The sequence below is a fragment of the Balaenoptera acutorostrata genome, chromosome 16, assembly GCF_949987535.1.
Source record: "Balaenoptera acutorostrata chromosome 16, mBalAcu1.1, whole genome shotgun sequence".
Taxonomy (NCBI): domain Eukaryota; kingdom Metazoa; phylum Chordata; class Mammalia; order Artiodactyla; family Balaenopteridae; genus Balaenoptera; species Balaenoptera acutorostrata.
In genome coordinates, this window is record NC_080079.1 from 20,267,087 (window position 1) to 20,289,687 (window position 22,601).

The window sequence follows — 22,601 nt, forward strand, 5'->3', positions numbered from 1 at the left end:
TTACTACTACCAAAGAGTAGTAATTCAGCCAAGAAGAAGCTGAAGCAAGGAAATCCTAGGAAGTTTAAGTCCAGAAAGGATGACACAATGCCACCCCTGCAAGCTTTACAGAAATCTGCCGTTTTCAGCCCGCAGCTTTAGATTTCAACTAAGGCAAATGATTCAACTTGCTTGTACTGAATGGGTGTGTTTGCCCCACAAGGGGACACAATGAACACGCAAGAGAGGAAGACAACAGTAGGGACATCACAAAGCACAACCTCTCTCCCAACGTGCCCACTTTGATCAGTGCGTAATTAAACACTTCACAGGCATTTAAAACCCAACTACAAAGAGAACTCCAATATGCGAGAAGAAAGGTTAGACCCCATTTGCAAAGAAATATTGCTGAATGTGGACCTCACTGAATAACAATCAATCTCCTATAGTTCAACTTACCGTTCACTTCACAAACTCTAGAAAGAACACAGAGGCACAGACAAGGCACAGAGCAGAACTTTGGGCTGCAGCCTTCCCCAACTCCTCTGACAAATACCCAACAGCAGGAGGACAAAGCATCATTATGACAGAAATAAAGGCTCTTTAGATGCTGCCTTTTTTTAATTCAATGAACCCACTCTTACACACAGAGTTCATGCCACGATGTCTCGAAATACAGTATTGCCAGATTATGCTATTAATGAGTCCAATAAATTCAGTGCAATATTTTTAAGCATTTTTATCTTAAATAACTAGCACATTTGAGAGACTACCAGTATTTTCCTTAAACAGTCAATGTCATCCCCCAAACAATTAAGAACAATTCAGTAAACAGTTCAAGGGGGGTAAAAAGCAAACTAACAGGAAAAAATTTAAGTGAGTGATAAAGCCACAGGCTCCTCCCCAAGAAGAATATTGCACGTTGCTAGCAGCTGGCACAAAATTAACCATCTATCTTATCTATGCTTCCCCCTAAGCTGTGAGCTATCGGTATTACAATAGACAATTTTGTACTTACTTATTAAGAAGAATGGAAGCTGCCGCACATATCTTAAGCTGGTTTTTGTGTGGCAATTCTGATGCAATGCTGCCCTAAAAATGAACTTTGTTTTAAACAGTGAGATATCCACACGGTGCGGTTAGAGCAGGGGTGGAGCCCACTCTGGGGGAAACAACACACCCAGGCCGACTTCAGTGAGAGCAAACGGCACGTTAATGTTGCCACAACGTTTTTCAGTGCCTCAGAGTCAAAATTAATTGGGTTAAACCCTCTTCATAGAAATGGGGGGAAAGTTCAGCTTTCCTGCCATGGAATGAAATATAGACATTTCTTTTTCGTGAGGAAAGTAAAGATAAAATGCAAGGTAGATCATGCAGCTCAGCCAACAGAATGTTAGGTGGAAGTGGACTACTGTAAAGGAAGTCCAACCATGCCAACTGCTAAGTTTAGCAACAGCAGCTTCTGCATATCTCAAGGTGTCAGCAACGCTACTCTAGAACTTGACTTTGGCCTAGGTGGCCAAGACAGGGGACCTGAACATTATCAAGCATTACCTAACCTTCTCTACCAATGCTCTAGTTCTCCTGGCAATACAGAAACAATAAAAGCATTTTCTTATCAACTAATTAGCAAGAATTGCCTTCAAAAATAAGGGATTTGACTGATGCTTTAATATTGAAATAAACACATAAAAGGGGAAATCATTTTGATGAAAATCATTAATACGCATACTATGCTTTAAAAAATTTGCAATCACCCACTTTTGCAAATAATTCCATAAGTTTTGATTTTTAATTTTTTTCTGATTTATTTCCAAATAAGATATTCAGGAGGATGTATACGTACTGTCTAAAAATCTTTAATAGCGTTTAAAATTTCAGTTATTGAAACTATTATTAAACATCCGATTATTGTTCAAAATGATTTTAATCAATACTACTTTCTGTATGCACGTTCAGAGATGCACCAACAGTTACTTTTAACTGAACTCTTATAACCCATGAAATAAAAAAATAGGTTTCTCAGTAGAATACCCAAGCATGTAAAAAATAAGCTATATAATCATTTACATAGAATTTAAAACAAACAATGGAAAAAGCTTTGGGAGAAGACCAGGAAAATATTTTTAATGATACATGTTGTCACATTACCCTCTCCAACTGCTACTCCCTCACACTGGAACAATAAATCAGTCTGGAGTATTGAATATTTCAATATTTTGAGAGATGGCCTAGAACACCCTCTTTCAGCATCCTGCGGGTAGGTGCTGACTGATTTCGTCTGTTGTTGGATTATGAGGTCACTCTTGCCATAATAAGTTAACCCGTTCCAAAATCCTCCTTTCATAGTCCAAGTGCCTGATATAATTATTTTTTTCATCCATATATATAATTATGAATTGCCTGCTGCCATCCCTTGCTCTTCCCCACCTAACCCCCAAACTGAACAACTCAAAGGTAGCAGTTGGATATTACATTTGAAGAATCCCATCTTGATACTTTCTGGATTTGCACTGCTGGAAATGTCTGTTTTCAAGTCAAACTTCACTTTCACAGCTGCAAAGGAAATGACAAGAGAAGAAAAACACAGCCAATACATATCAGCAATTAATTCCATCCACAACTGCCCAGCTGTTTGTGCATGGAAGAATCAGTCTGTTTCCTTTTGGGGCTTTCACCACTGAAAATTGATACTGCATATTCAGAGACACAAGCTGTTTGTAACATGTCAGGAATGTGCACAAGATCACACAGAGTTGAAGAGACAAAATGAAATCCAGATCTAGTTTTCTTGGGACTTGCCAGTATTATTTCATAGCTTAAAAAAAAAAAGAAAGAAAGAAAGAAAAGAAAAAGAAACCATAAAAACACCTCAATCACAGAGAGAGGAAAATACACACAAAAAAATTATCCTGTCTGAATATCACCCTACCAATAAGGAGGAAAATCTGCCAATGACATCAGATTTAGTATCAAGAACAGACACTCTGATTTACTGGCATAGACAAGGTGTGACACTGCTCGGAATCCACATGCCCCTAGCACACTAAATCCAGCCAATACTTTCTGGACTACACAGCTGCTTGCCCAATGTGTAGTTAGTCTCAAAACAAAATCCTTATAAACGTGAAAGTTGTTGGGAACCAATGCTTTCACCAGTCATGCAGAAAAGCAAGTTTTTCTTGGTTAGTTCTGACATTATTTGGCACCTACAAATACCTGCCCGTTTCAGGGATTCAGGTAAATTTACAGATCCAATCTTCTAGTGTAACAGTCAAGTAATCAAACTTCTCCTTTCCTCTCCCATTCAGTTTTGTGGGTTTTAAATAAAAATACTCTCTACTGAGTGCCAGAGACTCATGTGCAACTCAAGGAGTATTCTATCCCCTTCTCTCCCTGCACTCCAACTCCAATTTTATCTCAAAATGTCTGTTTCACTTAAGTCTTGTAAAATGTCGTTTTGTTACATTGTATTTTCAAATATACAGTGAGTCAAATAACTTGTGTTTTCAGTATGTAAAATGACTTGTGGTTAATTATTGTCCTGAAAGTTAGAGAAAAGAAAAAGATGACATTTTTAGAACAAAATAATTCAAAACATATTTAAGCTATTTTACTGTTTTTTTTTTTTATATGACACTAGGTATCCCATGATTGAATTCATTGTTCTAAGCACCTCCCCTCTCCCCTTTTGCTGCACAAGAGTTCACGTACTCCTAATGCCAGTATATTTTCAAGCACAACTTGGATGGCACACTCAATTTGGGCACCACTAGGGGATAGGGCTTAACCAGTGAAAAGAAGAAAAGCTCTCTGCTCCAAGTATGAGAGAGACATTCTGTAATCTTCAGAATGAAGATGCTCTCAAGTGCCAGAACTCAAACCAGCACAATGAGAAGCTGTCTCCAACTAAAGTGCTGTGAAAGCACGAAGTGTGATTTGTTAAAGAAATAGAAGGCATCTCAAACAAGTGGTAGACTGAAAACAAAGCACAAAACCAAAAAAGGGTTTTTTCCTTAACAAACACCATCTGATCGAGGATATATCTGGGGTAGGAAAGGGGAGGAGAAGAAAAGTTTAACCTTTGGCTGATGGTGACACTAACTTATAGAAATATGGTATAACTATTAGTGACTCAAACAGCCACAGAGACGAGCTTTGCTTGGCAAACTTCAGCTCTGTGGGACACAGACTAGTTTGAAATGTCTAAGGGAAGGAACTTCCCCACCTACAAGGTTGGCTGAGGAAAGAAAAGGTCTCTCTGAGCTGTTGAAATCAGGTCACTTAAACTCATGATAGTCTAACTAGAGCCTTGGGTAGCATTAACAAAGACCATTCAGGAGAGGAGGCTGGAGATATGAAATTGTCAGCTCATATTTAAAGTGATTTTTTTCCCTCAACAATTTATTATGATAATATTTAATACTAATATATATGGATTTACTATTTTATTCTTAAAAATTTTACATATACAGCAAATTTGAAAGAATTTTACAGTAAGCTAACACTGTACTATACTTATTTTATCACGTATCTCTTCAACTACCCATTCATCTTACCATCCATTAATCTATCTCACCTTTCGTGCATTTAAAGTAAATTACAAGCATTAGTATACTTCCCCCAAATACTTCAGCATACATATCATTACCTAGAGTTCAGTATTTGCTTATCGCTTTTTTCTTTTGATGTAAAATGTACATACAATGAAATACAGAAATCTAAGTGTACACTTGTATAACCCCAACTCCTGTCAAGATATAGAACATTACCTTCACCCCAGAAAACTTCTCTCATGCCTCTTCCCAGGCAATACCCTTCTCCCACATTCCCAGAGGCAATCACTATTTTGATTTTAAAAGTGATTTTAAACAACTCCAAGTAGTCATGCCTTCGCAACCTGTGCATCAGAACATTCTCCACTACGTCACATAACTTATACTTGGCTGAACAAAATGATCAGATATGAACCAAATAGATGGAAGGAGCCAAAGAAGAAATCATAAAGTTAAAAGGAAGTGTAGACTCATCTGCTCCAATTACTCAATTTCTTAGGTGAAGGAAACAAAACTTACAAAGTTTTGGCTGCCTGTACCAGTCATCCAACTACTCAGTAATTTACTGGGTGGACCTAGTCTAAGGCTCTTAGGCAGCAGCTCTACACTTCATTTTAGGGTGAAGAGAACAAACTTTGGAGATAATGCTGGTTCAGAGGAAGAGCTCAACCACTTACAGGCTATACATCTTAAACAAGTTTTTTGGTTTTGTTTTTTTTAAACTCCTTTGAGTCTCAGTTTTCTCACCTGCAAAACAAGGAAAATCTTAATTCATAAAGTTTTATGGATTAAAAGAGATAACATTTGTAAAGTGCCCGGCATATTGTAAGTGATCAAAGGAAGGAAACACAGGAAGTGGAGGGAAGATTGACAATACGAAGCACAGTTCAAGAATATGCACTTTCACATATTGCTTCTAAGTCCTTGTGCTACCCCGACATTTGCTCTCATTTTGCATATATATGCAAAGAAAATAACAGCACTGAGGCAAGCCGTTTTTCACATCTAAAAAAAAAACAAAGGCTACTCTTTTTCTGTTTGCCTTTATGACAGAACTGGAGTGGTGGGGGGAGAGAAGCACAGACTTTTGACTTCATAGTGACTATATGTACCTTATATCCTTACCTGTCTTTGCATAAACGGCTCCCTTTGCCTGGACTGATCTTCCTTTTATCCACCAAATGAGACGGTCCAGTTAAAATCTAACCTACTTTCCTGATTTACTCAGAACAAATTTAAAGCTCCTTCATCTGTGTTTCCATAATGCTTTAAATAACAGCATTACAGAACTCCTCATCCCAGCAGGCTGCTTCCATGTGTTTCCCCTACTTGAATGGGAGGGCCTCTGTATCCCAAAGCCTAGCACAGAGCTTAGCACACTGAAACCATCCGTAAGTATCTGCTGAATAGATATGCCTGGGTAAATCCGTATTCGGTTACGGTCAAAGTAGCAAAACAACTAAGTCTGAACACTCACCAAAAAAGGAAAGCAAAGTGCCAGAAAAATGGGGGGCAGGGAGATGATCACAGGGCATATTAAAAGGCATGAAATTTAGAAAAGATTAAAAGCCAACTGTGGACTTCCCTGGTGGCGCAGTGGTTAAGAATCCGCCTGCCAATGCAGGGGACACGGGTTCGAGCCCTGGTCCGGGAAGATCCCACATGCCGCGGAGCAACTAAGCCCATGTGCCACAACTACTGAGCCTGCGCTCTACAGCCTGAGAGCCACAACTACTGAAGCCTGTGCATGCCTAGAGCCCGTACTCCGCAACAATAGAAGCCACCGCAATGAGAAGCCCCCACTAGCCGCAACTAGAGAAAGCCTGCGTACAGCAACGAAGACCCAAGGCAGCCCAAAATGAATGAATGAATGAATGAATGAATGAATAAAATAAAATAAAAAAATAAAAGCCAACTGTGTGTAAACTTTTGTGTTCTCAAAGAAGTGACTGCCACTAAGCAGCTGAAGTGCCACTGGAATAATTCAGTGTGCTGTGTGCTTTATATACTTATCCCATGCACCACCCACGACAACCCTATCAGGCAGTACTATTATGCTCCTTTTATAGATGAGAATACTGAGACTCAAGGAGGTTAAGCAAATAAGGTCACACAACTAGTGGCAATGGAGATAAAAAGCAGAGTAGTGATGTTTCATTACAAGTCATTTTCATATTAGGCCTATTTTACACACAGCATGGGGAGGCTCTGCATTAAAGAAGACCCAAACAGTTGAGGGGTAACCAAACAGTGCAAGAGATTCAACAGAGGGAGCAAAACTCAATGGCAGAAAAAAAGGCCTAGACAAAAAACAAACCAAAGCTGAGGTGATAAGAGGTGTGTGACTTCTACGTAGGAGTTATTTTCACAGAACAGTTCGCCGCCCGGAGTTATGAAACATAAGCCAGAGATGGCCCGAGAACATGCAGGAGTGCGAAAGAGTGGCTCTTACTCTCGGCATGGCTTTTTTTCCCCAAACTAATTGTTCTCAGAAGTGATAATACAACATGGATAACTCCTTGATAAAAATGCTGACCATGGTGTTCTTGCTTCAGAAGATAATGAGAGCCTCACCAAGTTGGTGAAATGAACTCTTGTCTGCAGGCATCTCTGGCTACATTCTGTAGTTTCTCCTTTAGGAATACTCTGGTTTTGCCTCCCTTGCAAAGATGGATTTATGAAGGAAAGCTTCCTAGAAGCCTCCACTTTGAAGTTTAAAGCCTCAAGTCCCACAGCCCTCTGGCTTACCTCCAACATAGCACTCATTACACTGACTCACAATTGGCTGTTCACGGATATAGCTCTCACATGTGCTGTGGGAACCTGCAAGGCAGGGTCCCTCAGGACCTAGCACAGGGCAAGTTCAAAAAATATTATGGATGGTAAATGAACAATGTCCTTTGCCTATTTAATATTTGATAGATGGTTATCTGTCAAAAGAGGTAATACAGGATTTAAAGAGGAAGCAATTATAAAAAAGTCATATTATAGAAAAGGTTGGGGATAACTCAGACTTGGTTAATGTTCAAAACAGGTCTTTTTTTCTGGATTAAAAAGAAATGTATTCAACATAACATACAATGATTGGCGAGTTAAGTCTAATGGAGCTGAGGCTGAAATTCAGTAAAACACTGGGTCTAAGATTAGGCATGATCCCAATTTAAGACAAAAATTAACCGAACTAGTGAGCTTATATTGTATCTGAAGGTTGCCAAACTCCAAGTGGAAAAAAATATGACTTTGACTCAACTATGGCATAATACTTCCAAAAACAATGCATTTCATTAACCACCCCTTAAAAGATGGCAAAGACTACACGAAAAGAAAAAAAAAAACCACAGAAAAAAGTGAAGAATAAATATTTACGTGCTATTAAAAAACCTGCATTCACAAATAATTTTTGCTTTGAGAAAAAGTCCAAAAACAGAACAGAAAACAAGCAAAAATAAAATGTAATATGGCCATGCAACATATGAAACATTCATGACACGTGCAATTTCTTGTTAAAAGTATTACTTTTGTTTTGATCTGCACCATCTAAGGGTATGGGACTATGCAGCCATTTTTTTTTTTTTTTTTTTTTTTTTTTTTTTTTTTTTTACTTACTAGATTACCAGTTTATTATAAAAGGATACTCAGGAAGAGCCAGATAGAAGAGATACATAGAACAAGGAATGGGGAAAGGGTGCTGAGCTTCCATGCTCTCTCTGATTGAGTAAGCCCCCCCCCCAAGATCTCCAAGTTTTCACCAACCCAGAACCTCTCTGTACCCTATCCACTTGGGCTTTTATGGAGGCTTCATTACTTAGGCATTGATTAAATCACTCAGCCATTTTTTAATTGTTGCTTTTTCTAAGTATGAGGAAAAAACTCTTTAGTTGGAAAAATATGTGTCATATTTCAAATGACTTACCCAGTAAAAAAAGACATACCAAATTAGTTTTTTAATCTTGGGGAATTTAAGTATTCTCTTCCTTCCAGATTCAAGTACTTAGCTTCAAAGACTGCTAATAAGATAGGTAGGAGGCCAAGCTGACAAATCACAGGATTTACAGGACTAACAATCTTACTTCTCCAGGATCAAGCTCTGGAGCAGGGGTCTAGTATCCGTGGCCTGTTAGGAACCAGGCCGCACAGCAGGGGGTGAGCGGTGGGCGAGTGAGCAAAGCTTCATCTGCTGCTCCCCATCGCTGGCATTACTGCCTGAATCATCCCCCTCCCCCAACCCCGCGGTCTGTGGAAAAACTGTCTTCCAGGAAACCAGCCCCTGGTGCCAAAAAGGTTGGGGACTGCTGCTCTAGAGCACGTGCTGCCCAACCATGACAAGAACCACATCCCATCCTCTAAAACTAAAACAGCTTTGAGTCACCAAATCCTATCATAAGCTCTTTCCAAGACAGGGCAAGAGACAGGTTTAGGAATTTTCTCCCCATCTTCACTCCCATTCCTCAACGCCTCAGTGAAAGTATCCATGGATGGTTGGTAGATTTGCCAACTTTCTATTTCCTCAGGCAAACTGACAGCATGATAGGAGGTTTAATTAAAATAAAAACAAACACAAAAACAAAAGTAGCCTATAAACACATCTCTTCTTTGCATCTGGAGACACTTCAGTTTACTGCATCATACTTCCTGCCCCCAAATGTTACTAAAGTTGGAGAATATCAACTTGTTCTGTGCCAAATCTATACTATACTGATTTTAATCTACTCTGATTTTAGATTTTAAAAAATTATCTTTAAATTCTAAGTAGGTTAGTCAATTCATCAACTAATTTCTCTACTTTTCTGCTTAAATTCATTTATTCTTTGAACAACAACTCATTCAACACCTATCATGTGCTACAACTGAGGAGGTGGTACAGTTGGAGAATGCAAGACATGAATGAGACATGATCCCTGATTCTAAAATACTAGCAACTTAGTGGGTTCGGGGAGGAAGAAGGGAGAGACAGTTTCTTAAAAATTTATATAGTATACTGTATTATTATAGATGTATTACAAACTCAGAAAGGAGCCAATATGAAAGATTCCTGAGAAGTTGCACTGGAGTCTGGTCTTAAAAGGATGAGTAGGTATGAGGGGTGGGGGGCAGACAGATATGCAAAGCAGCATACTTAATAAACCTGTCCTTTATCACACGGTTTTACTTTAAATAAAAGTATTACAGATTGCCATTAATACAGAAAGGAAATGTAAGCAGCATACTTAATAAACCTGTCCTTTATCACACGGTTTTACTTTAAATAAAAGTATTACAGATTGCCATTAATACAAAAAGGAAATCAAAATTGTCACTAGTTAACAGCTTAACAGTGGTTCATATAATTTAAGCTAGAGGAACCCTACAATCTACTAGCAAACCATATAGTTTTGTACCATGTGCTTTTGCTTTCACCCTAATCTTTTGACTTGCATGCTAAGAAAAGAAACTCAAAAGCCATTTATATCCTTTCTTGGAACAATGCTTGTTCTTACACTGCACTAACCAATGACTTAGAAATAATTAAGACCAATTATCTTGAAGCCAGTCCAACTGCAATCTGCCACCGTATCATCATGAAAGGAGGCTTAAGAATGCCCTAGGTTAACACAAAGGTCAGTAAACAAAGACTTGGTCCACCTGGCACAGATATACCACACCCTATGAGCTCAAAGCCTTAATGGTATCAAGTATAAAGCATGGTTGATTCAATGGGAGGGGCTAGGAAAAAAAAAAGAAAAACACAACTGATCACAAGCATTGTGTTTGTAAGGCACCTAAATGCTCAAGTTCACTGGCCCAGAAAGATGCTGATACATACGAGAAAGACTACTTTTGTGGATTGGAAAATGTGGCTAATCTGATGAAAGGTGAAAAGAATGCCATGTTAAATAGCTGAGAATAGACCACCCATTTTGATCAAGTTACTACTGATGTGAAAATGCCGTAAAGTTAAAATTTAAGATATGTTTCCACATCAAAGTACACATAAGTAACAAATCTCCCATTTTTATGGAGAATATTATGAAGATCATTTACAATGCACACTATATGACAACCTGAGTGAAAAAAATCTAAAACAGAAAAATTAAAGTAGGATTACTTACATTATGTGACTTCTTTATTCTAAAGATTCCTTTGCCAAGTTCTTTTAAATAGTAATCTCGCCTGCATTTAATATATTAGGATACAGCCAATTTTTTAGAGCACATATTTTACATAAAGCAAGCACTATCTGTACTTTATATTCATGAATTCACACATATAATACCTAAGCTCTGACAAAAAAGAAAAAAAAGACCTCCTGCAAAATGTTTGAACTGAGAGGTTTAATCCTAGTGTAGGAATTTCTCAATGAAACATGTATCTTTGGACAGTGTATAAGTAACTTCCTCAAAATATTTAGAGAAAAGGGGAAAAAAAAAAACCTTATGAGAACTGCTCTTGAGCCTTTGAGAAGGGAGGTGACTAAAGCAGTATAAAAACTGGGTGGAAGAGGAAAAAGGAGGGGCTAAGACAGTAGATGAAGAGACAACTAAGGAGCCAAGAGATAAGGAGGATCAAGTAACTGCTGCAGCAGTCTGAGGCCGGCACACCCACACGGAGCTATGCGGCTTATTTCAAGGGGGTGGAACACTGAGCAAGTGAACAATTTTGGTTTTGTTTAACTGAAAGGTTGAGCAATCCTACAAATGGGAGAAGGAAAAAGGGGTGTTTTTCTAATATAGAAAAAGTTAGGATATAATAAATGGCTATCATGTTTAAAACTATTAAACGAAAAAGAGAAGTAAATACCTTATATATGAAAATGAAAAATTGAGACCTTTGAGGAAAAACACTATAAAGTCCATGTAAATCCAGAGCCACATCATTTATTGATTGTCACGATAAAGCTTTTTATCCTGTGGACTACACCATCCTTCAAACAACAAGATGCCGGCAAAGTATACTGACAAGAATTTGGGGGGATGTGGATCAGTGTAGTTTTTCTTCAATCCAACTTTTGATTTGGCAGCTTATAGAAACAATTCTCAATGGCTGAGTTTTAAAAACTTACTCCAAGATAAGCAGGACTGTGACTCCAGTGGGCTATTTCCAAGTTGCCAAGCCATTAATCTAAAACAGCTCTCGAGTCCTTTAAACTGATTCCTGCTGGTCCAATATAATAAATGACATGATGTTTTAAACAAAAAGGGGAGAGGGAGGGGAAAAAGAAGGTCCAAACAGTACCTTTGAAGTTGCTGTTAAGTTAAAAAAAACACAAAAAACTGGAAGTGGGAAGCAATAAGATAATACACATTTACTACTATATTTTTCAATCATGTGGCTAGAAATTACAGAACGGATTTTGGATAGGCCTTCTACCAGAAGCAAATTACTTTCTTCAATTTAAAGTTTAACAGCTATTTATTACATTTGCTACACTCTCAGAAATGAAAGCTGATAACAACCCCCCCCATAAGAGATATTTCAAGCTTTTTGCAGATGATTTACTACATTAATCACATCTCTTCATTCGTCTAGGCATTAATGAATACCTTCCTACAGGAATTGGAAAAGGGATACTGCATAGTCAAGTGTTTGCCTTTGTCATGACACAAAAGATGTACCTGATAAACCAGTAAGCCATCAGTGCACCTAGATAACCAGTAAGCCATCAGTGCACCTAGACCTAGTGTTTTTAGTACAGTCAGAACAGAGCAACCAGCTGCAGCTTTAGCATTCTGACTCGTTGGTTTAACAACAAAAATCTGTAGGTAAGGCTCAAAGGAGCAAACCTCTCTCAATATAAAGTCATTACACAGATCATACCACTATTAAGAAATACTCATGGAACTATTCTTTTATTTCAGTAATTTCAAAAAAACTAGACACTTAATTACATCGCAAAGCAATATAAACAGCTTAAAACTTATGAAAGAATTCCTAATCAGAGTCAATCAATTTACCAGGGTAAACTGGATCAAAAGGAAAAAGTAAAAGTTGCCTAGTCTTCTGAAAATGATGTTATGAAGAAAAAATTGCTAAATTAGAAATCAGGTTTTCTTCAAGTCACAACTTACAGGGGTAGACAGAAAGAGAGTTCTTTCCAGAAAGTAGGGAGTTGTTATTAGACCTCCCTGCCACCACCCTCCTCTCAAAAGTCAGAATCCTGAAGGGTAATACCCTCAGTTAAAAGGTAGACCAAAAAAAAAAAAAAAAAAATCTGTCCACAAACAGAGGGAATTTAAAACACACACACACACACACAACCACCAAAAAGCCTTATCTGTCTTCTCCAGAGCACTGAGTGGGAAAAGAAAAATCTCTCCTGAGAATCTGTAACAACAGGTCTATCCTCCCAAGAACTCGGGATTTGAATTTACACACCATCATGGTCCACAAAACCCCACGCCCAGAGAATAACCTGAAGTGGTCTTACACCCCCAGCAGACACCTGGCGAAAAGGAAACATATATTTCGAGAAAGGTGCTCTCAAAAGCGGGCTACCTAAGGATTCCCACAGATAAAATCCTGCCAAGTTCAAAATTCAGAATTACAAAGCACATGCGTAAACAAACCACATTAAACAAAAGTCAGCAGAAACAACAGAATAGAATTTGACACCTCCCCCAAGCCCAGAACTGCAGACAATAGAATACTGAGACATAGACTGTAAAATGAGTATTTTCACCATGTTCAAAATCCTTAAAGATAGAATTAGAAGCATGAGAAAGAAACAAGATGTTATAAAGACCAGCAGATTTGAAAAATTACTGAATAACTGAAAAAAATGTAATGAATGGAATAAACAGTAGACTAGACCCAAGTGGAAAGAGAATAAGCTGGAATACAGATTTGAAAAAACTAGCCAGACTGAAGCACAGAGAGACGGAATATGTAAAAGAGAGGCTAAGAAACATAGAAAATAAAGAAGTCCAACATACTGGAATTCCTAAAGAGGAAATAGGACAGGGGTCATGTTCGAGGAGATCATGCCTAGAAGTTTTCCACAGCTGTCCAGAGACAAATCATCTGTAAAGGACTGACAATTAGATTTGCAGTAGACGTCAAAAGAAAAAATAAATATGTCGTGAGACAAATAATATTTACAAAGCGCTGAGAGAAGATAACTGTCAGTCTAGAACTGCATATCGAACAAAACTATCAAGAGTAAGTAAAATAAAACACTGTCTCACTAAAGTGTTCGATAAGCTCATTAAAGGAACTTTCAATTTCAGAAAGAAATTAAAACTGGAAGGAAGAGCTGAGATGGAAGAAGGAGTGAGGGAAGAAATTGGTAAACAAGTGAGTAATTTCAAAAATGTTATATAAAACAATTCCAGGGCTTCCCTGGTGGCGCAGTGGTTGAGAATCTGCCTGCCAATGCAGGGGACACGGGTTCGAGCCCTGGTCTGGGAAGATCCCACATGCCACGGAGCAGCTGGGCCCGTGAGCCACAATTGCTGAGCCTGCGCGTCTGGAGCCTGTGCCCCGCGACGGGAGGGGCCGCGATAGAGAAAGGCCCGCGCACCGCGATGAAGAGCGGTCCCCGCACCGCGATGAAGAGTGGCCCCCGCTTGCCGCAACTGGAGAAAGCCCTCGCACGAACCGAAGACCCAACACAGCCAAAAATAAAAATAAATAAATAAATAAATAAGAAAATCCTTTAAGGGGGCTTCCCTGGTGGCGCAGTGGTTGAGAGTCTGCCTGCTAATGCAGGGGACACGGGTTCGAGCCCTGGTCTGGGAAGATCCCACATGCCGCGGAGCGGCTGGGCCCGTGGGCCACGGCTGCTGAGCCTGCGCGTCTGGAGCCTGTGCCCCGCGGCGGGAGGGGCTGCGATGGTGAGAGGCCCGCGCACCGCGATGAAGAGTGGTCCCCGCACCACGATGAAGAGTGGCCCCCACTTGCCGCAACTGGAGAAAGCCCTCGCACGAACCGAAGACCCAACACAGCCAAAAATAAATAAATAAATAAATAAAGTAGCTATAAAAAAAAAAAAAAAAAAGAAAATCCTTTAAAAAAAAAAAAAAACAAAACAATTCCAACAACAAATGTAGGGGGTTAAAACAAGAAAGAACTAAAACCCCATCACATAAGATTGGAATGGAGAATAAGAGTTAAACTGTTTTAAGATCCTTATATTGTTCAGAAGGGGAGAGAGAGCTATTACCTTTGTCTAGAATATTTTCAAAACCACTAAAATCAGTACTAATAAAACATGACACCCTAATTCTGCCTATTAGTAAAAGATCTGAACAGGCACTTCACAAAAGAGAGTATCTAAATGACCAATAAATACATAAAGAAGTGCCCAACATCATTAGTCATCAGGGAAATACAAATTAGAATCATAATGAGATACTGCTATCTACCAATAAGGTTAAAATGAAAACAAACACAATAGACTGTTAATATCAAGTATTGGCAAGGATGTGGAGCATCTGGGACTCCTGAACACCACAAATCCTTGTGCAATTAGTACAAACATTTTAGAAAATTGTTTGGCATTATCTACAAAAGCTGGACACACACCTGCCCTGTAATCCAGCCACTCCTCTCCCAGGAACAGATTCAACAGAAAAACATACATATGAACACCAAAAACAACACAAAAATGTTCATGGCAGAATTGTTTTTAATAGCTAAAAACTGGAAGCAATCTGAATGGCCATCAACGAAATGGGTAGATTATTGTATGTTCATGTAATGGAATACACACAATGAGAATGAACTATTGTTACATGCAGCAACATGGGGAAAAAAATGTTGAGCAAAAGAAGCCAGATACAAAAGAGTAGACAGTGAGTGATTCCATTTATACAAAACTCAGAAGCAAGCAATGCTAAGCTATGGTACGTCAGGATTACAGCTACCTTGCAGGGAGGAGGAAATGCCTGAGAAGGCATATCAGGGTGTTCCTGGTGTTCCGTTTCTTGATCTAGGTGAGGTTACACAGGGTTCACTTTGTGTATATTCACCAAGCTGTAGTACCTTATGATTTGTGCATTTTTCTATGTTATGTTTAACTTATACCTGAAAAAATTAAAACAGCTTAAAAGAGAGAAAAGCCTCCTCTCTATAGCAAAAAAAGCATATACAAATATTGAATCATTATGCTGTACACCTAAAACTAACATACTGTTGTAAGTCAATTATACCTCAATAAAATAAATAAATATATATATTTTTAAAAAGCAAACAGTTAATCCTTCATTAATCCAGTCTATTTGTCATGGTAGATCTCCATACAAATGGATATTCCTTATTTCTCTACAAGCACCTGGATTTCATCTGTGTATTACAGCAACTATGTGCACTACAGGAAGTTTACTCTGTGTGAAGTATAGCACCAATTTGCTTCACTCCTTATAAAAATACTTCTTGAAGATGCTCTCATTCTGTGTTCCCAAAGGAAGGCTTAACTCCAGTCAATTCTCTCACTTAGACTTCCCCAAGGCCAACTAGCAGTAAGAGAAAAAGAAGACAATCCTTTTCTGCAATGTCCTACTCCAATAAAAGTGAGGGTCACTGAATAAGTCAATCCATTAGCCCCTACCACCAGTCCACTACCTACACTGTCAGGAGGCCACCAGCCTTACCTGTGTCTACTTTGGCTGTAGTTTGTGGCTCTGCTGGATGAGCCTAACCATCTGTAACACTGTGGCTTCATCCTTCTAAATCAAAAAGCTTAACTGGCTTACCTTCTTTTCACCTTTCGTATTATATAGTGGGTGTTTGAAGAAATAGCCATTAATATAATGAGAGAGACACCTGCATTTTGTTCTAGCAGAGAACTCATGCTCCAAAAATGTAAAATACAGCTGAAGGGACCTTTAAGGTCATCTAGTCCAATTCTCTCTTTTCACCTGTGAGAATTCAGGGCCCTAAGGCTGCTACCTAAGGTCACACAGAGTACTCATCTCCTGACTTCAGGCCAGTACTCTTTCCACTCTTATCATAAAAGTTAAAGTTGCCATTAAGGAAAGAATGCTCAAATTGGAATCCTCTTTCCTATGGAACTTGTTGATTGTCATTCCGCTGAATCATCAACAAATCATTCCATCCCAACTGAGATGAGATACTGAAAAACATTTCCAAGCTATCTGTTTAATGTCAAAAAATGAATTTGCACTGTTGAGAGCAACTTATCAGTGTAACAGACATTAGAATATAAATCCCAAAGAAGGAAGGAGCTCTGGGTAATTAGTATTATTCCAGTGGCAATCAAAGATTTTTAGGATGGTAAGATGAAAGACGTAATATCCTGAGGTTGTTCTGAAGCTTTAAGAGAGAATAAAGTGGTAGAATGGTTACAATACAGAGCAAGTATTTAGTTCTTTGTAAAGGAATTGTCTGGTTTATAAAAGAAATAGAACTGCTTCAATTATAGCATGAAAACTTCCAAATGTTCTTGGGACCTTCTTTAAAAAATTTATTCAGAAGGGGTTTCTCCTTGTCATTCAGTCTTTGCAGCACACATATTCCATATTTAATTCACTCTCTGCCTCTAACCCAGTATTTTACTAATGTTCACATTCTAATCTGGGCATATATCCAAGCCCTTGCTCCATGCAACACTGGAATAAACTTTAATATATTAGGAAATTAGAAAAATGAACAGGAGGGAAAGCAAATATATTTTCACACAAAGTACAGGATACAGCTGTGATCTGTCAAGCTTATGGGACTATCTCCTTAGCTAACAGAAAAGTTACAGGACACTCCTTAGCTGAACAGGAAGTAGCAACCTAAAAAGTATAAATGTTCCCAAGCCCAATTCTATTCCCTTCCCTTCACATATTCAGCACACACTCACCCTTTGACCAGGCCTGTGTTGAACACACGCATTCAATTAGCCTTGATGAAGTGTCAGTAGTCTATGGATGACAAGTATTTTTGAGAGTCCACAAGAATAACCTTTAACCATGACGTCCCCAAATAAAAAATCTATGTTGGTTGTACTCTTCTGAGGAAAGAGGTTGTAGTAAGAATGACAAAACCAGCCTTGGCTCTTAAGAAATTCATATTTGTATGAATGATCTTTAGTTTCCCATTTCTGAAAGTTGTTTCCATGGCATCAAAATATAACTAAAAAAAAATAGAATTTCCTTTCATATCCTTTGCAGGACACTATGTAAGCTCACAAACAAGACACCTAACCCAGGCCCAGGGCAACAGAGGTGGAAAGGGAGCATTTCATAGTGGAGCCAACGTGTGATTGTAATATATAAAATTTATATGAGACTTATAAATTATATATATTTGATTTATAAATTATAATTTCAAAGGATAAGAGTTAGCCAAGCAAAGAAGCAGTGAGAGAGTGTTCCAGGCACTAGCAGCAGCATGAGCAAAAGCAACGGTGTATCTGGGACCAACGATAATTTAGCAGTAGTACAGCAGATCCTCCCTAGAGCTCCACTTTATTTATTTTTAATTATTTTTTTTGGAGTATAGTTGCTTTACAATGTTGTGTTAGTTTCTACTGTACAGCAAAATGAATTAGCCATACATATACATATATCCCCTCCCTTTTGGACTTCCTTCCCATTCAGGTCACCACAGTGCATTAAGTAGAGTTCCCTGTGCTATACAGTATGTTCTCATTAGTTATCTATTTTATACATAGCTCCACTTTAGAATGGGTTTGATACTGAAAAAGTCAGTTAGCTGGATACTTGGATGCTGATTAGAGGTGCTCAAGTGAATCAACAGGAGATCATATTCCAAATGGTAATTCTGCGTATATAAATAAGAGAGGCTCAAAACAAAGGAAATAGGGATATGCTCAAATGGGTGTGCTTAGAGAAGGGAGGAAGCGGTGAGCATTTTAACCAAGAAAACACTATAGAATTACTTTCAAAAGAATACCCCTTTTAATTGCTTGATTTTCCCAGCTTACCTTTTAAATCAATAGGAGGAGAGCACACCAGTGTTGCCACAATCCTTACAAAGTGTTATCACCATGGGTCTGACTCACAAAAACAGAGCTCACTCTCAAACAGGAAGTCACCATCTTGTCAATTAGATGGTACACATTAGAAATGAAAAGATCAGCTGTATGAAAAAAACAATTAAAAAAACATGTGGAATGGAGAGAAGGAACTCTTTCTGAGATTTTGCTCTCTGCCACCACAGGCTCCACAATTTATGAACAGCTGGGAAATTTCCTTTTCACAGGAAAAGGATGAGTTCTTAGTTCACATTAAAGTGGAAATGACAAAAACTGACTGTATCACACAGAAAAAAAGGTGTTTCCTGAAGAAAGGAGACAGAGCACAGCCTTTATTAAAACACACACATGCACACACACACACTCACACACACACACATACGAAAAGCAAAATACATGAATACAGCAAGCAGAAAAAAATCTTTTTCAAGAGATAAAGGAGAAAACAACTAAACCAAGGAAATGTTTCACATGGTAGGAGTTAGCCTTAGTGGGATAATCATTTTGCCCCAGTGGGTTATCTCAAGTGCAAATAGGCTTAAGGGGAATGATAAGAACATATTTGCACTTTATATTCATGCAGGGATTTTTATATATATTTTAAAAAATAAATGTCTAGTTTCAGTTTTTCTTCCACACACACACACAAAAAGGATCCATGTTTCATCACTAACTTATCACAAGTTCTTATAGTTAAGATTATTTCAAAGAATTGATGCTTGAATGGTTTGTTCTTTAAATAAATTATACTAATTCTTAAGCATATTCTTTCATTCAGCAAAAAGTATTCTCTGAGTGCCTATCCTGCACTAGATACCAGTTTACATGTTTGAGACACAGTGGAGTACAAGCTTCCTGCCCTCTATGAACTTACACTACTCACAACGGTGAAGGGTATATTTTAAAAATTGCTTTGTCTAGTTTTGTTGTACTGAATAGTAGCAGTGATTTTAAAACTTTACTGCAAAACAGAATCACATGAGGAGTTTTTAAAAATCCCAGGCTGCATCCCATTCCATTTAAATCAGAATCTTGGGGGTGAGACCCAAACATCAGTATTCTTTTAAGCTTCCCAGATGACTTCAAAGAATAGTCATATTTGAGTACTGGTGAACTAGCACACTGGTTCTCACTGAAGAAATGAAGATAAAAATAAAGAATCCCTAGAAATAGATTCCTCTATGTTCTTCTCCTAATCCTACCAACCCAAAGCAAGAAGATTCATTGGGCGTACAGGACAATTTTCTTAGTGGGGAGGTGAGATCTACTTGCTATCCACATCAGCAACTCCTACACCCCTCACCCTAGTCAAAATATAATTCCTTTAGTGGGGGCTACCAAGCTTGCCGTTTCTGCCTTCTGCTAGGACATCTGGGATAAGTGGGGACAAAAGAGTCATCTTGGAATATGCTGACACACATGAAGCATATAGGGGTGCTTCTATAATATGATAATCATAGCATAAGAATTTGTTTAAAAAATTCTGCTTATTGGATCATTTTTTTATATCTTAGGATCAAAAAGTCACACTGAGGTTCAAATTAGCAAGAAGGGTTTAGGCACCATTAACTCAAGTATACGTTTGAAAAAAAAAATAATCCAAAATCAAGATGTTTTGGTTCTCAATGGGAAGAATACAGGTAAAATCATTAGGAAATGCCCAAATCCAAAGGTAGGTATTATTAATAATGTTGTGGAATTAAAGGGAACAAAAGCCAAAAGACAGACAAAATTAAAGTCCTTTATAAAGCAAAATATAGTCCCTTTAATTTTCATATTTCTATATAAGTTTATTTAAAAAGCAACTTAAATTAACTAGTAAGAGCAAAATGGAACTAAATTTTTCACCATGAAAGGTCATTCCCTGCACTTAAATATCTCATAAAAGCTGATTTATAAAATTCTAAAGAGTTCCCATTCTAGACCTGCACAGATCTTTCTAGAGAATATACTTGATGATATCTTAAAAGTTGCATCTAGAAAGTCTGTCATTACCTAGTTTACAAACCCTTGTGCTCCTCCAGTTCACTATATCCATCAGACTTTACAGCCAAATCCTTCAGGCATGTCACTGATCCATTCCTGGTTGTTTTCATTTCACATGTGAGTCACAAGCATTTCTCAATATTTATACCATGTGATGTAATATCCACCATACTCAGTTTTTAGTATACATCTTTTCGAAGTAAATATTCTAAATGCTTTAAGCATGTCCCATTAGTATGTCCCAAGAATGTACTTGGTAATAGTCCATGATTTAAAAATAACTATTGGAAAAGTAACATCATACACAGACACCACAAAAATCACTATTTCTAAGATGGTAGAACCATTCATTACAGTATATTGCCTGTTAACCAAACAATACATTTAATCTCTTTTGACATGTTTATGTACAAAGTTCAACCCACGTTACAAAAAATACATTCCAAGTTGAAGACATCTTTCTTTCATCTATGAGTAGAGAGATAAAGAGATCTAGCGGCGAAAAACAAAGACACCTCTTGGTTAAGTAAAAATGCTTTCCCACATCTTTTCAAAGGAAGGAGAAGTTTCCAGAGCAAGCTATTAGGGAAAATTACTGGCAATTATTTTTGGATACATAGCAACAATGTAATACACAGAGAAAAGTTAGTTGTCATATAATAACCAATTAGAAAAGTGTTGGGTGGGATGGGGTAGTGAAGGGGAGAGCTAGGGGTGTGAGGGAAGAATATGCAAGTATCACAGATTTCTTAAGAGTCTGTGTCACTGAGTCGCTACCCTCACCCCACCTCTTATCAACAAAGGCATCAAAGGATTTTTCAGCCAAAGGAACTCTTGAGGAAATCATTGGAAATAACCTATTAACCACTGTTAATAACCTAGTGTTTCCTTATAACACTGACCACAGGAATCCAAACAACTTTCTAATAAAGACATGGGTCTGGAAAGAACCAAAATAATCTAATTATAATTTTATCTTCCCATTAGTATCGCCACTGTCCAAACAGTCCTTTTGGAAGCTGAAGAAAACCAATCAAAAGAAAGAGTTCTCCATTTGTTCTAGATACATGATGAGGGTACCTCTGAGGAAGGTGAGCTATAAAGTAACTTCATCAAGTTTCACTTGGGAGGGGTTGGAGGGTTGGATTTTAAATTTATGCCAGTGGTTTTAAATTCAATACTTTTGTGAATCTATTCAGTGTTGACTGGATGAAAAATCTGATTTGTCCATTTCCCACTGCCTCTGTTAATGCTTGGTCAGAACAAATTAACACCCTAAACCACAAAGTGCATTTTTCACTTTCTATACCAAATCCTGGAATTATTTTGCAAAAAATTCTATTTCTTCCCACAGCATAAGGAAAGGTCTTCTCCTACTTCTAACAATTGTACCTACTATTGTTTGTGAAGGGGGAAAAAATCCTCAACTTCAGCTGGGCTGTAACCTTCAAAATAATTTTAATTCCCAATATAAAAGGAGGTCAAGACTAATTTTTTTAAACCTTGCTAAGTCTCACCTGTACTTTCCTGCTTTTTATAAGTATTACTGTTTGTGCCTGAAATTGATCATTAAAGGAACCAGCTGATTAGAAAACATACCATTCAATCCAGGAACAGAAAGTTTGCAAATGCAAAATGGAAGTCACTCTGGTATGCAATTTATTCATGGAACTAATTATTTGAGGCTCATCAGAACCCTTTTGAATTATGTCAGCTCAAGGATTAAGGCTTTCCCTCCAGGTCTAAGCCTTGGAACGGAGAGAGGGTGACAGTTATGCAGCTAGTCATCTCATTAAGAACACTTGGGATTGTGATGTGATTTTTGGATTAATGTCTTTGTTGATGTATAAAAACCTGTTTGCAATTCAACAGCCTTCAGGTCATAAGCTCGTATGCTACCACAGGCACTATAACTGTCTGCATGTTTAGCTAGGCCAAAAGATTTCATAGTGGTTAGCTTGGATTTACAATAAGCGCTCCATTTTACCATTACTGTCTAATTCCATTAAGAAAATTGGTATGATCAGCTTTTATGTCATCTAATAAAACATACTGTGCAAAGAAAGTCTAGATTGCAAAAAGATTACACAGCCCCTTTTATGCATAGTGCCTTCTAGTTTACAATACACTTTCATACCTATTGTTTCATTTTATGCTCA

The 22,601-nt window shown here is 37.9% G+C and overlaps 1 protein-coding gene across 6 annotated transcripts in view; it reads right to left on the minus strand.

Annotated features, from left to right (window-relative positions):
* The window catches only part of ADD3 (adducin 3), a 126,949-nt gene that overhangs the window by 55,802 nt on the left and 48,546 nt on the right, over positions 1-22,601 (minus strand). The window contains exon 1 of one of the 6 annotated variants that reach the window (XM_007173066.3): positions 998-1,046. The exons of the other annotated variants lie outside the window; for them this stretch is intronic. The gene's annotated coding sequence lies outside the window, so the exon portion shown is untranslated. Of the gene's footprint in view, positions 1-997; positions 1,047-22,601 lie in introns of those variants that run through there. 6 annotated transcript variants of the gene reach the window in all.